This window comes from Falco rusticolus, chromosome 13 (genome assembly GCF_015220075.1).
Source record: "Falco rusticolus isolate bFalRus1 chromosome 13, bFalRus1.pri, whole genome shotgun sequence".
Classification (NCBI taxonomy): domain Eukaryota; kingdom Metazoa; phylum Chordata; class Aves; order Falconiformes; family Falconidae; genus Falco; species Falco rusticolus.
The window spans coordinates 17320153-17330308 of record NC_051199.1 but is presented as its reverse complement, the minus strand read 5'-3'; the positions used below and the strand labels follow the sequence as shown (position 1 = coordinate 17330308).

General features: G+C 49.6%; 1 protein-coding gene across 6 annotated transcripts in view; it reads left to right on the top strand.

The window, feature by feature from the left end:
- Positions 1–3452: 3452 nt before the first annotated feature.
- Positions 3453–10156, top strand: part of LOC119156703 (interleukin 1 receptor accessory protein) — a 49191-nt gene continuing 42487 nt past the window's right edge. For 2 of the 6 annotated variants that reach the window (XM_037406906.1, XM_037406909.1), the window contains exon 1: positions 3483–3648. The gene's annotated coding sequence lies outside the window, so the exon portion shown is untranslated. Of the gene's footprint in view, positions 3649–3697; positions 3917–10156 lie in introns of those variants that run through there. The other 4 variants (XM_037406907.1, XM_037406908.1, XM_037406911.1 and 1 more) reach the window with 3 other exon arrangements.

Genomic DNA, 10156 nt, shown 5'->3' with positions numbered 1-10156 from the left:
CTGAACTAGGAAGGAGGAAAAATGGGTTAGGTGGGTGTGAGTAAAGTAACAAGCAGGAACGTGTCTTTTAGGGGTTATGAAACCACCTTCATCTCCCAGCATCAGAAACGCTGGCTAAGAACAAACAAACCAGAAAACCGTGTGCAGGCTGAGAGCTGGGACAAATACAAGAGAATTGGGAACTGACAAGAGAATAGTAACAGATTTCTGATCCAGCTTGGGAACTTAGTATTGCAAGCAAAAATGGAGGAGAAATATGAGGGCACCACTACAGCTTATTTGTGGAAGGATAAATGCAATTTTGGGATTACCAGGTAAGATATTTCAGTGAGAAGCGGGGACTTTAATGTCACTGTATGAAGCATAAGCGAGATCTCCTCCCATTTAATACTATAACTATTTTTCGTCATCCATATGCACTTTAAGATTAATTGAAACCAGAGCAGATGGAGGGAAAAGGTCTGAGGTGAATTGAGAGTCATTTAGGAAAGAAGATTGAAAAGCCAGTCTCGTGTAGCTCAGGGGGGAAAAGGAGGCAAGAACCATCTCCATAAAAATGCCTGAATATGGAATGGTGAGCAAAACAGCTACTGAAATGAGAGCCGATGTTGGTGCCAGAATATGCGGGAATAAACTGGTGATAGAAATGACACAAAAGTTCCTGACCATCAGGGGCATGGACAGTCTGAGAGAATCTCCCAGAAGGCATAATGGGCAGAAAACACAAACTTGTTTTAAGTTGGAGCATGATCCTTTCATGAAAAAGACCATAAACAACACTGTGCCTGACATGGTGGAGAACTGGGCTCTAAGATCCAGGCTCCTCCTGTGCTTCTAGCTCTAAATTGCCTAACTGGAGTAGAACAGCAGCAAACCAAGGCCTTTGGCCACTTGTTACTGAAGATTTGTGGAATATTTTCACAGCAGTCCCAATGCCTGCAGCTCCAGCGTCCTGGCTAAACACCAACACATTCCTCTGCTATTTTTGTCCCCCCTGTGGTTTCACTTAGTAGGGCTAATCTTTGCTCCCCGCCCAAAAGTTATGGCACAATGCTGCTTTTTTGTGCTTAAAAAATGTTTTCTGTTTACTGAATTGCTCTTCAAAATGTAGTATAATTCAGTCTAGGGTGTAACTGTGTTGCATTTTAACCTGCACAGAAATAGTATGCACAAGTGTGGAGAGAGGATGGGAGAAAAAAATAGCAATACCAAAATAATCCTTATGACAGCACTGAGCCCAAGTGAGCAATATTACCCTTATTTTACAGTAGGGAATTGTTGATTCTTTTCATCTATAAGCAAAAAGAGTTTGAAACCTTTCCCATGAAAACACAATAAGCAGGTGTGGTTTGGGATTTTTCTATCAGCTGTAGCCTTAAAACAATCTCTGGAAACTTGGTCTTGAACTGTAATTCATGAACCTTTCAATGAAGTCTAAAGTTGAATTCTGGCTTCCTTTCAAAATCAGAGAAAATTAATGACACCGGCCTAAAGAACCGAATTTGCGCTGGCAGGCCAGGATTTTGCAACAGTACGGATTTCCCAGGGCATATGCGTTGATGACTGTTAACCTGCCTTACCAGTATTGCAACAGTGCCTGGATCCTCCCAAACAAGAATAATGACATGTCCTATCCCAGATCTGTATCTATGGATGGCAGATATTACATAGAACAAGGTATCATTATTATTATTATTTAATTCCTGTAACCATCACCGGAGCAGCTGAGCTACTCCCATAGCTGCATTAAATATCCTGACTGAAATATGCAATCCTTTTGTTATTTCATCTTCTATGAGAAAAGTGGACTGTTGTGTTTCAACAGAAGACTTCAAGTGCATATTTCTCTGTATGTTGGAAAATACAGCTCACAAAATGTGCCTTGCCGTTCCAGTTTTGCCTATATTCAGTAATGCAGATGAGTATACAGATACCTAAAGTAGCTCCAGACAAGATAGCTTGGATCCAGGAGCTGTGTGGGTAGCATAGAGCAAAACATGGACTAATCTGCCCTAAGAGTGGGGCAAATTAGTCTACACAGAGCTCTGCCTTAACAAGTTACTTTAATACTCTGATGGATTTGGTTTAGAGATGGCTTGAGTAGAGCTAAGCACAAGCCAAGTAGGCAGATTTTCAAGGGCATTCACCACCAGGACATGAAAGCTGCTGAGATAAGAAACTTTCTGCCTAATTTTGCTGTGCCAGAGCCCTGGGAAGAGCAGGGGAGAGAAGGTGCAGGAGGAAGATTCCTGCCAGAGCAGCAGGAACAGCACTGGCCTCTCACTGCAGCTCCTTCACGCCCTGTGGCACAGCCAGGCCACCGCCGCTCCTCCTCGGGGTGGGGGAGAACTTCAGGTGTGCCCACCTCGGGGAGCTGGAGCTGGGGTGGGCAGGCGAGGGCAAAGACCCCCTTTCACAGCAGTAGGGTGTGTGCAGTGGTGCCTCACAGGGCCCAGCAGGGAAGACGGGGAGACGCGTGCCGGGAGAGGCTATGTGAGGTGCGCCAGGTGCCCTGGCCAGGTCTTGCTCTCCAGGACACGATTTTTGCAGAGGTGCCTCATGGGGTGGAATGAAATTTGGCCTCTGAGGTATCCTGGAGCCACCTCCTGGGGATAACAACTGAAATACTGAACTTGGTCCAAGTCTTGTAGCCAATAGTGCTAAGAAGTGCTGCAGCAGTTTAAAACCGACAGCAATTTTCTCAGTGCTAAAGGCTTTGTGTCCAGACATGTCGCTCCACTGTCAGGCTGCCAAGAGGTGACAAAAGCACGAGTAAGGCCAGGTCGCTCACTGCCAGGATGGAAGAACCTCCTGGCCAGCCTGAGGTGGCTCCTTGACCCGGGGAAGGGCACTCCTGCGCTAGGGGGGGGCTGCACTGGCTATGGCTGGCCATGTTCTCCAGAAGTTGCCAGCCCAAATTTCTGCAGATTCTTTTTCCACTTGGCCTCCCCACCGTTTCCCTCGCAGTCTGTTTCAGGTGCCCGCTCCTCATTTATCAACAAATTCAGCTCCGTCCGCGCTGCACCCGTGGCTGCGGTAGCAGCAAGTGCCACTGCCCTGGCACGAGCACGGCAGCGCCCAGGCGCTGTGCGGGGCCGGGCTCTGGCCCCCGCGCCCTTCCCCCCGGCGCACCGCGGCGGGGAGGGGGACACCCCGTTTTCGGGGGGCGGGCAGCGACCCGCTGGCAGCGCAGGGGCCGCAGCAGCAGCAGCAGGCTCCGCACGCCGGCCCGCGGTACCCAGGCAGGCGGCGGCCGGGCTGCAACGGCTGAGGGTGTCCCGGGGCCGCTGCCCGCCCCCCCGCGCCCGCAGCCCGGCTCAGGCCAGGAGAGGGAGCCGCGGCCCGCGCTCGCCGCCCAACCCGCCTCCGCCCGGCAGGACCCCGCAACTGCCAGAGGGACATCGCGGCGCCTCCCGCCTCACCGACCCGCCTCCGCCTCGCTCGCTCCCCGCCCCGGCCCCCCCCCCCCCCCCCCCCGGCTTCCGCAGTGACACCCCCCCGCGGGGCTGGGGGCACCCCCGCCGGCCGGGGAGCGCTCCCCGTGCGGTAGGGGGCGCGGGGGGCGCGCGGGAGGAGGAGCGGGAGGAGCAGCAGCAGCAGGAAGAGGAGAGCGCGGGGCAGAGCCGCGCGCGCTCCCCGCGCCCTCAGGTGATGCGCGGCGCGCGGGGCCGCGAGCGGGACACGCGTGTGCCCGGGGCCGGGAGGGAGGCGCGGCGGAGCGGGGGGGGCGGCCCGGCCCGGCCGTGAACTTCCCCGCACTCGGAGGGAAAGTTTGTGGCGGAGGCGGCGGCGCGGGGCGAGGCGGCGCGCAGCGGAGGAAAGGGCGGGACGAAGACGAACCGCTCGGCAGAGCCCGAGGAGCCTCCGCGGCGGCGGCAGCGCCCGGCGCCCCCCCGGGCAGGGACGCCTCTGCGCGGTGAGAGCGGCCGTGCGCCGGCCGGCGGGGGCGGGCGGGCGCGGTGCTGCTGCCGGGGCCCCTCCGCAGCCTCTCGGCGGGGGACGCAGCCGGTGCGAAGGCGAGCCCGAGCCGCGGGAGCGGGGTGCGTGACCCGCCGTCTCGGCAGCCGGGCCGGCCGGGCCTCTGGCGCCCGAAACGCGGAGCGGCTCGCTTAGGTGCCCTCCCTTGGGGCAGGGGAATTGGGACCCCCCCGGCTGTAGCGCTGCCTGTGCCGGCGGGTGCGGCTTTCATTTCCATTCGCGTCGCAGACGCGAGCCCCTGATACCTGTTCGCTTCTGCGGCCGAACCGGTCCACGGAATGGGGGGGCGGGGGGGTGGTTCAGCCGCCGCAGGGAAATGAAGTGGAAGGGGCACGTCCAGGGGGACGGTGGGGGCGGCCGCCCCTCGTGCGAGGCGTTGGGGGGATCGGGGTGGAAGCTGGGCGGCGGGAATTCTTCCTTGGAAGGGGAGGAAAAAAAAGACACCGTAAGGGCTCCGGTGCTTCGGGTGCTGGGGTCGCTTCCTTTCGTTACAGTGGCAGCGCTTGTTCCTCGGCTTGGGCAGGTTTCTCGGCGCGTGTCTGTGTGGTGCTTGGCACAACAGGATCCTCATCTCGGGGCCTTAGGATGCTGCTGTAAACCGGATTATAAATACTTGCAAAATAAATAAGCTCTCACATGCATGCTCTCGCTTTCCATCCTAGCCTCTGCTTTGTGAACAGCTGGTTGTAGTGCTGGGATAAAATTCTATTTTTCTTACAGTTTTTCTCTTACGGCTTTTGTTCTGTGCATTTAGTTTTGTTGTCCTAGGAAAGGCTTTTTACTGATGGGTTTGGGAGGTTGCAGCAAGGTCCTTATCCTTTTTTGAAAAGTTATTTGCTATGTAATTAAAAAGTGCTATTTTTCTAACACTCCATTTTTAACTGTGCCCCCTCTTGGGTAAGCAGAACTGTTTTACACTTACACTTCCATAGACAGAAGGATTGTGGGGTGTTATTTATTAACTGTGCTGTGCAGAGTCCATATCTCATAACTTAGAGGGCCATTTATAACAGGTTGCTTTTGGCAGCTCTGGAAGATTTACTTGCTGTCTTGTGTTCCTTGCAGGAAGAGCCTCTCCTGTTTGCATGGAGAGCATCTCTCCAGCCCAAGGACTTTCTGGTGGGTGGGCTTGGTGCTAGGAAAGGTCCTGCTTTCTGCCTCCATTGCCTGCCTGTGGTGAGCAGGGGAGTATTAAGCTCTACCACCCAGGTACTCCCCTTCCCTGGGAGTAAGTATGGAGTTGTTGCTGTCACTGGGAACACCTCCTCTGTAGGAGCAATTAAAGGCGCAAGATAACAAAGCATGTGGAGGGTACAGCTGTGAGGACCTGGGGTGGTAGGAAGCGTGCAGGGCACTGAAACGATCAGGACACGTTAAGCTGGAAGGTGGAGTGGCTGCGTGGAGGTGAAGCAGGGAGCTGTGAGCTGAGATGCTCCGTTTCTAATGCAACAACTCTGTGCAAGGCAGAGGTCAGGTCTGTATGCGCACAGCCCTGTGACTTTCTTTCCATGTCTGTGGATGTAGCTTGAGCTCATAGTATCAGTCTGCCAAGAGGCAGAGAGTTTCTCAGCTGTATTCCTTCAAGACCTGTATGTGCATGATGCCAGCGCTACGGAAGAAGCATTTCACTCCTTCAGAATAAGAGGCCAGAACATGTCCTTTTATTCCTTCTCGCTTATTGTTATGTTTGGATTTTTATGTTGGTTATTTTGGCAGGCATGTGATTCATATTTCTTCCCCCATCTGTCCTGGGTCCCCCACTGGCTGTCAAATGTCTTCCCATTTCAGAAAGACTCTGACTTGCAAAACTTAACACAAAGATAACCCTTACAGCTGGTGGTGTGGGAGGGGTGTCCCAGCTTGGCCCTTAGAGCACAGGTTGCATTAGCAAGGTAGACAGTTGGGAAGATTATAGCCAGCATGTGAATGTGTTCAGATATCTGTGAACATCCATGCTGTCCAGTCTTCCTTTTCATCATACAGCAACGGGGAATGCTTCGGGAATAAAAATAGATGCATGGAAAAGCCTATATAAGCTGAAATCTGTGAACAGCGCCGCGTTATCTGGGAACTGAAACACTTTCTACAGTGGAGCTCACATTTCAGGCATTGCCTGCTCTTCTCCTTCCTCCCCTGCCTTTCTCTTGACACACCTCAGATTCCATTGTCCCCGTAAGTAGAGCCAAGAGCTGTCTCCTCTGCGATGCCGGGCTGATGCAGCCCAGCCAGCAGCATCTCTGAACCTGGTGGGTGAGAGCCGGTGCTCCTCTGGCTGCGTGAGGTGGGCCACATGTAGAGGCAGATGGAAGGCAAAGCTGGCTGTCATGTTTGCCACTCGTGAGCTGACCCCCTCTCTTGCACCAGCACTGCAGCCCAGGTGTAGCTCTGGGGTCCGTGTGCAGGTGGGTTTCTTTCCCTCCACGGTTTGTAACTGCTTTGTTCTGCTCTGCTGTCAGCAAAATGTATGGCTGAGATTTGGTCACTGCTAAATTGGAACAAACCAGCTGCTTCTTTTGGAGGTATTTTAGGATTTCTCCTCTCACACCGGTGGTTTTGCAAAGCAGAAAGCTAATCTCACGTTTCTCGGCTGCAGTGTTGTTACATGTAAGGCTTTTGCATGAGACTGAGCCACATGTATGGTTGGAGAGAATGCAAAAAGGAAACCGATTTGGGGAAATTAGTTCCAGTGGTGCCTGCGCTTTTGGGAATTTCAGTCTTGGCTAGTGTGCTTGCTACCTTCAACCTCAGAGGTCCCAATAAGAAACACACACACATTGTGATATTCATAAATTCAGTGTCTTATTTGACAGAAAATAAAATACAGGAACACAAATGCAGAAGCACACATATTTTGTCATAGGGTTCCTTAAAGACAGTTGCTGTTAAAACAGGATTTCTACTACAAGTGAAGAATGGTATCTTTAGTCAGTCCTTTGTTAATATAGGAACTCTCATTTCATCAAATGGGGGCTATATCTCCAGGGATTCCTCTGACACAGGTTTCCCCCAAGTCTGGATGATTATCCAATTACAATTCTAAGAAAATTACAGCAAGGATAACTGGCTAAAGATAGAAGTCTCTGAGAGCATTAGGGAAAGAGAAGGAAAGAGTGTGAAAGCACGAGAGCTTCATTTTCTCTTTGAGTAAAATGTGGAGAATTATGCCAGTCCTTAACTTTTGCAGTAAGTGGAGTCAAGGTCCCTGGTGTTGAGTTTGGACATTCTTTCTTTCTTTCCTTCTACTTCTCTCTTTTCTTATATGCCGACTCATATTTAATGAAAAATTTATGTTGATTTTTATGGTGTCGGTATAGATTTACATGTGTTAACAGAAAGGGACTGTTAACTTAAAAGCTGTGTTCAGGGCAGACAGTAAGAGTATCCTGGGCTGACTGAGGGGAGTGGTAGGTGGCTTCTTCTACTGGGAACACCAGGGAGTTGCCAGAGAGCCATTACCTTGGAAATCCCACCCAGAGCAGGGTCATCAAGAGCTACAGGCTCTTCCCAGCTCTTTCTAGGTGTCTGTAGAAAGAGACTATATTATCATGCCTGGAAGAGGAACTGGATGGTCACGTACTCCCATCCCATGCCCATCATGGGTATTGGGACCCTTGAGCTGGCAGGGGAGAGCATCCTATTGGTTCAAAAGCATTTGAGGCTGCCCTCAAGCCCATTCATCTTCTTTATTGCTAACACCTTGCCTAGGCATGGCTGGGCAAGCTTTCCTATTTAACCTGTGCAGCTTTGCATCTGGCCTTCAGCTTCGGTCAGTGTGGCCATGGGTCAGCAGCTTGTCTGGGTGCAAGCTGGGAGCTCTTTATTGCAGCCTGGAAATACCCTGGAAAAAGGCTGGTTGATAGCTTTGCATGAAGCTCCTTGGACAGTTTTGTTGTGCAACCGAAAGACAAGGATACAATGTGAATCATGCACTTGCAGAAATGCTTAAGAAGCTCTTCAGCTTTACTAAGCCGAGGTATTATGAGAATTAGAGAAAGACACTAAAAAAAAAAAGGAAAAAAGAAAAACTAAGTTTTAATACCTCTCTGTCTCTTTAAATAGAAATGCTGCTATGTGTTGGTGGAATTTTTTGGAGTTTTTTTTTGGTTTGGTTGTTTTTTTTCCCCCTTCCTGGCTTTGCTTAATCCCTTGCATGACTGAGGTAAAAGTGTAATGCAGTATCTTGTCTCTCTTAGGCCTGATGCTGTCCACTTATAGCAATGTAATATTCTCAGATGTTCAGAGAATGATCTTATATGTTCGATCAATTTGTCTGTAAAATCTTGCAAAACTATGATCTAAATGTTTATCGTTCCGCTGATAGGATGCTGTGGAGCTGTTGTAACAATAATACTGCTTGGTGAGAAAGATGTGAGGTTTCCTTCTCAGGGGGATTTTTTGCCTTTTTTTTTGCCTTTTTCTGCCTGTGATTTGTGGTTATAGTTGCCTTTCTTTATCATTTTACCTTTTGTCTTGGATGTAAATAAAGAGCTAATTACAGTTAATCTCAGTGGAAAGGAATGAAATTTTTAAAGAGTGAAAAATAACTCCCATCTGTTAGATTTGCAGCAGCATTTTGGGGTTTGCCTTCTACTTGGGAGAAAGCCAAAATTTATCTTGCTCAATTTAAAGTTTTCCTTGCAATATTTAAACTGGATTTTTAATCATTTAAAAAAACAAACAGAAATGGAAAGAGCTTTTCAAATTATGTTTGGCTATGTTTTTAACATGCTGGTTGCTAAAACCTGAACAGCTCTGTCATATTCTGGCTGAAATGAGTTGAAATCACACTACCAGATTCCATAGGAACAGGTTTGAGACCTTATTCTGGAAGAGCATCTATTTTTCATAGTAGTATATTGTGTTTCTGTGTTTCCCGTTTGCTGGGGCTCCTTGTGCCCAGCCAACCAGCCCTGAAATTACTTGTTCCAAGGGAGCTGCTGCTTAAGTAGGTACTATTTCAGACAGGCTCAGACCCACCACGCAAAACTTGGGTTATGTGGTACATTTAGCCCCACCAGCTCCAGTGACTGCTGAGCTCAGGGAATTAATCTATACTTCGCACTCATGTACTATCTTTCTTTTCAGTGTTTCTAAGCACTTTAGAGATACTAAGATGCACAGCTGTGGTGTGAGGTGGGGGGAGGCTGTTATAAATGTGGCTGGAGAAACGGAGGCACGGATTTAGGAATCCTCTACTAATGCACTCCGTTCAGGGTCAGCCATTTATAAGCGCTCAGATGCCTGATTATCAGGGAGGTGCAACATTTTTTTTCATGTACTACAATTGGTGATTGATGCTTCTGTAGGTTTCATGTAGATTAATGGGAAACCCATATTGCTACCCTAAACTGCTACGCTGTTTTAGAATCTTCAGCCTTAGAGACTTACAGGAGCATAGTAAATGGCAGTGGCAGGAGCCCTAATTTCTAATTATTTTTTTCTGAGGTTAGCCCTAAAAAGCAAATCTCACAAGGAACCAAAGGTAAAACAACTTCACTGCCATCCCACCACGGTATCATCCAGGGCCCCACCTACATGAATTTATCAGCTATCTGTTGATTCAAAGCTCTGTGATCTGTAGAAAATACTTATCCTGACAGTAAGAGCCATAAAAATTCACTCTAATACAAATAATCGGATTTGTTCTGTTGAGAAATAGCTGCCTCCCCCTGTTGCTTTAAGCACAGACACCTCGCAGACCTGGTTTCTAAGGAGGGATCTGGATAATGGGAGGGGGATGTATGTGTTGCTGCCTGGCGTGGTAACATTGGCAGGCTGTGAAGATCTTGTAGGGCACCCAACCTCTTTGAATGAGCACAGATGTGCTGCTGGATTACAGAATATGTTGCTTTAGCAAATTGTCTGGTTGCAGTTGAGCCAGACAAGGCTGATGGTTTGGGGTGACTGAAGGATGTGACAAAACATGACTCCACAAAACACTCCCAGTCCCTGTGGACTGGATTTGTCTTTCCCCCTCATCCATTCTCCTGTAAAAATAGCTGCAGCCTTGGTGCACTTACCTTTCTTCACCTTCCTCCTTCTTTCTTATGTTGCTATGTGGACTTTAGGGAGACTGTTTAATTCTGGCTCTTTGAGAGGCTGCACACATGGACACCCCTGACCCAAGGCTGTGGAGAGGTGGAAATGCTTTTCTCTAGGCTTTTTGTGTCCTCCTCTT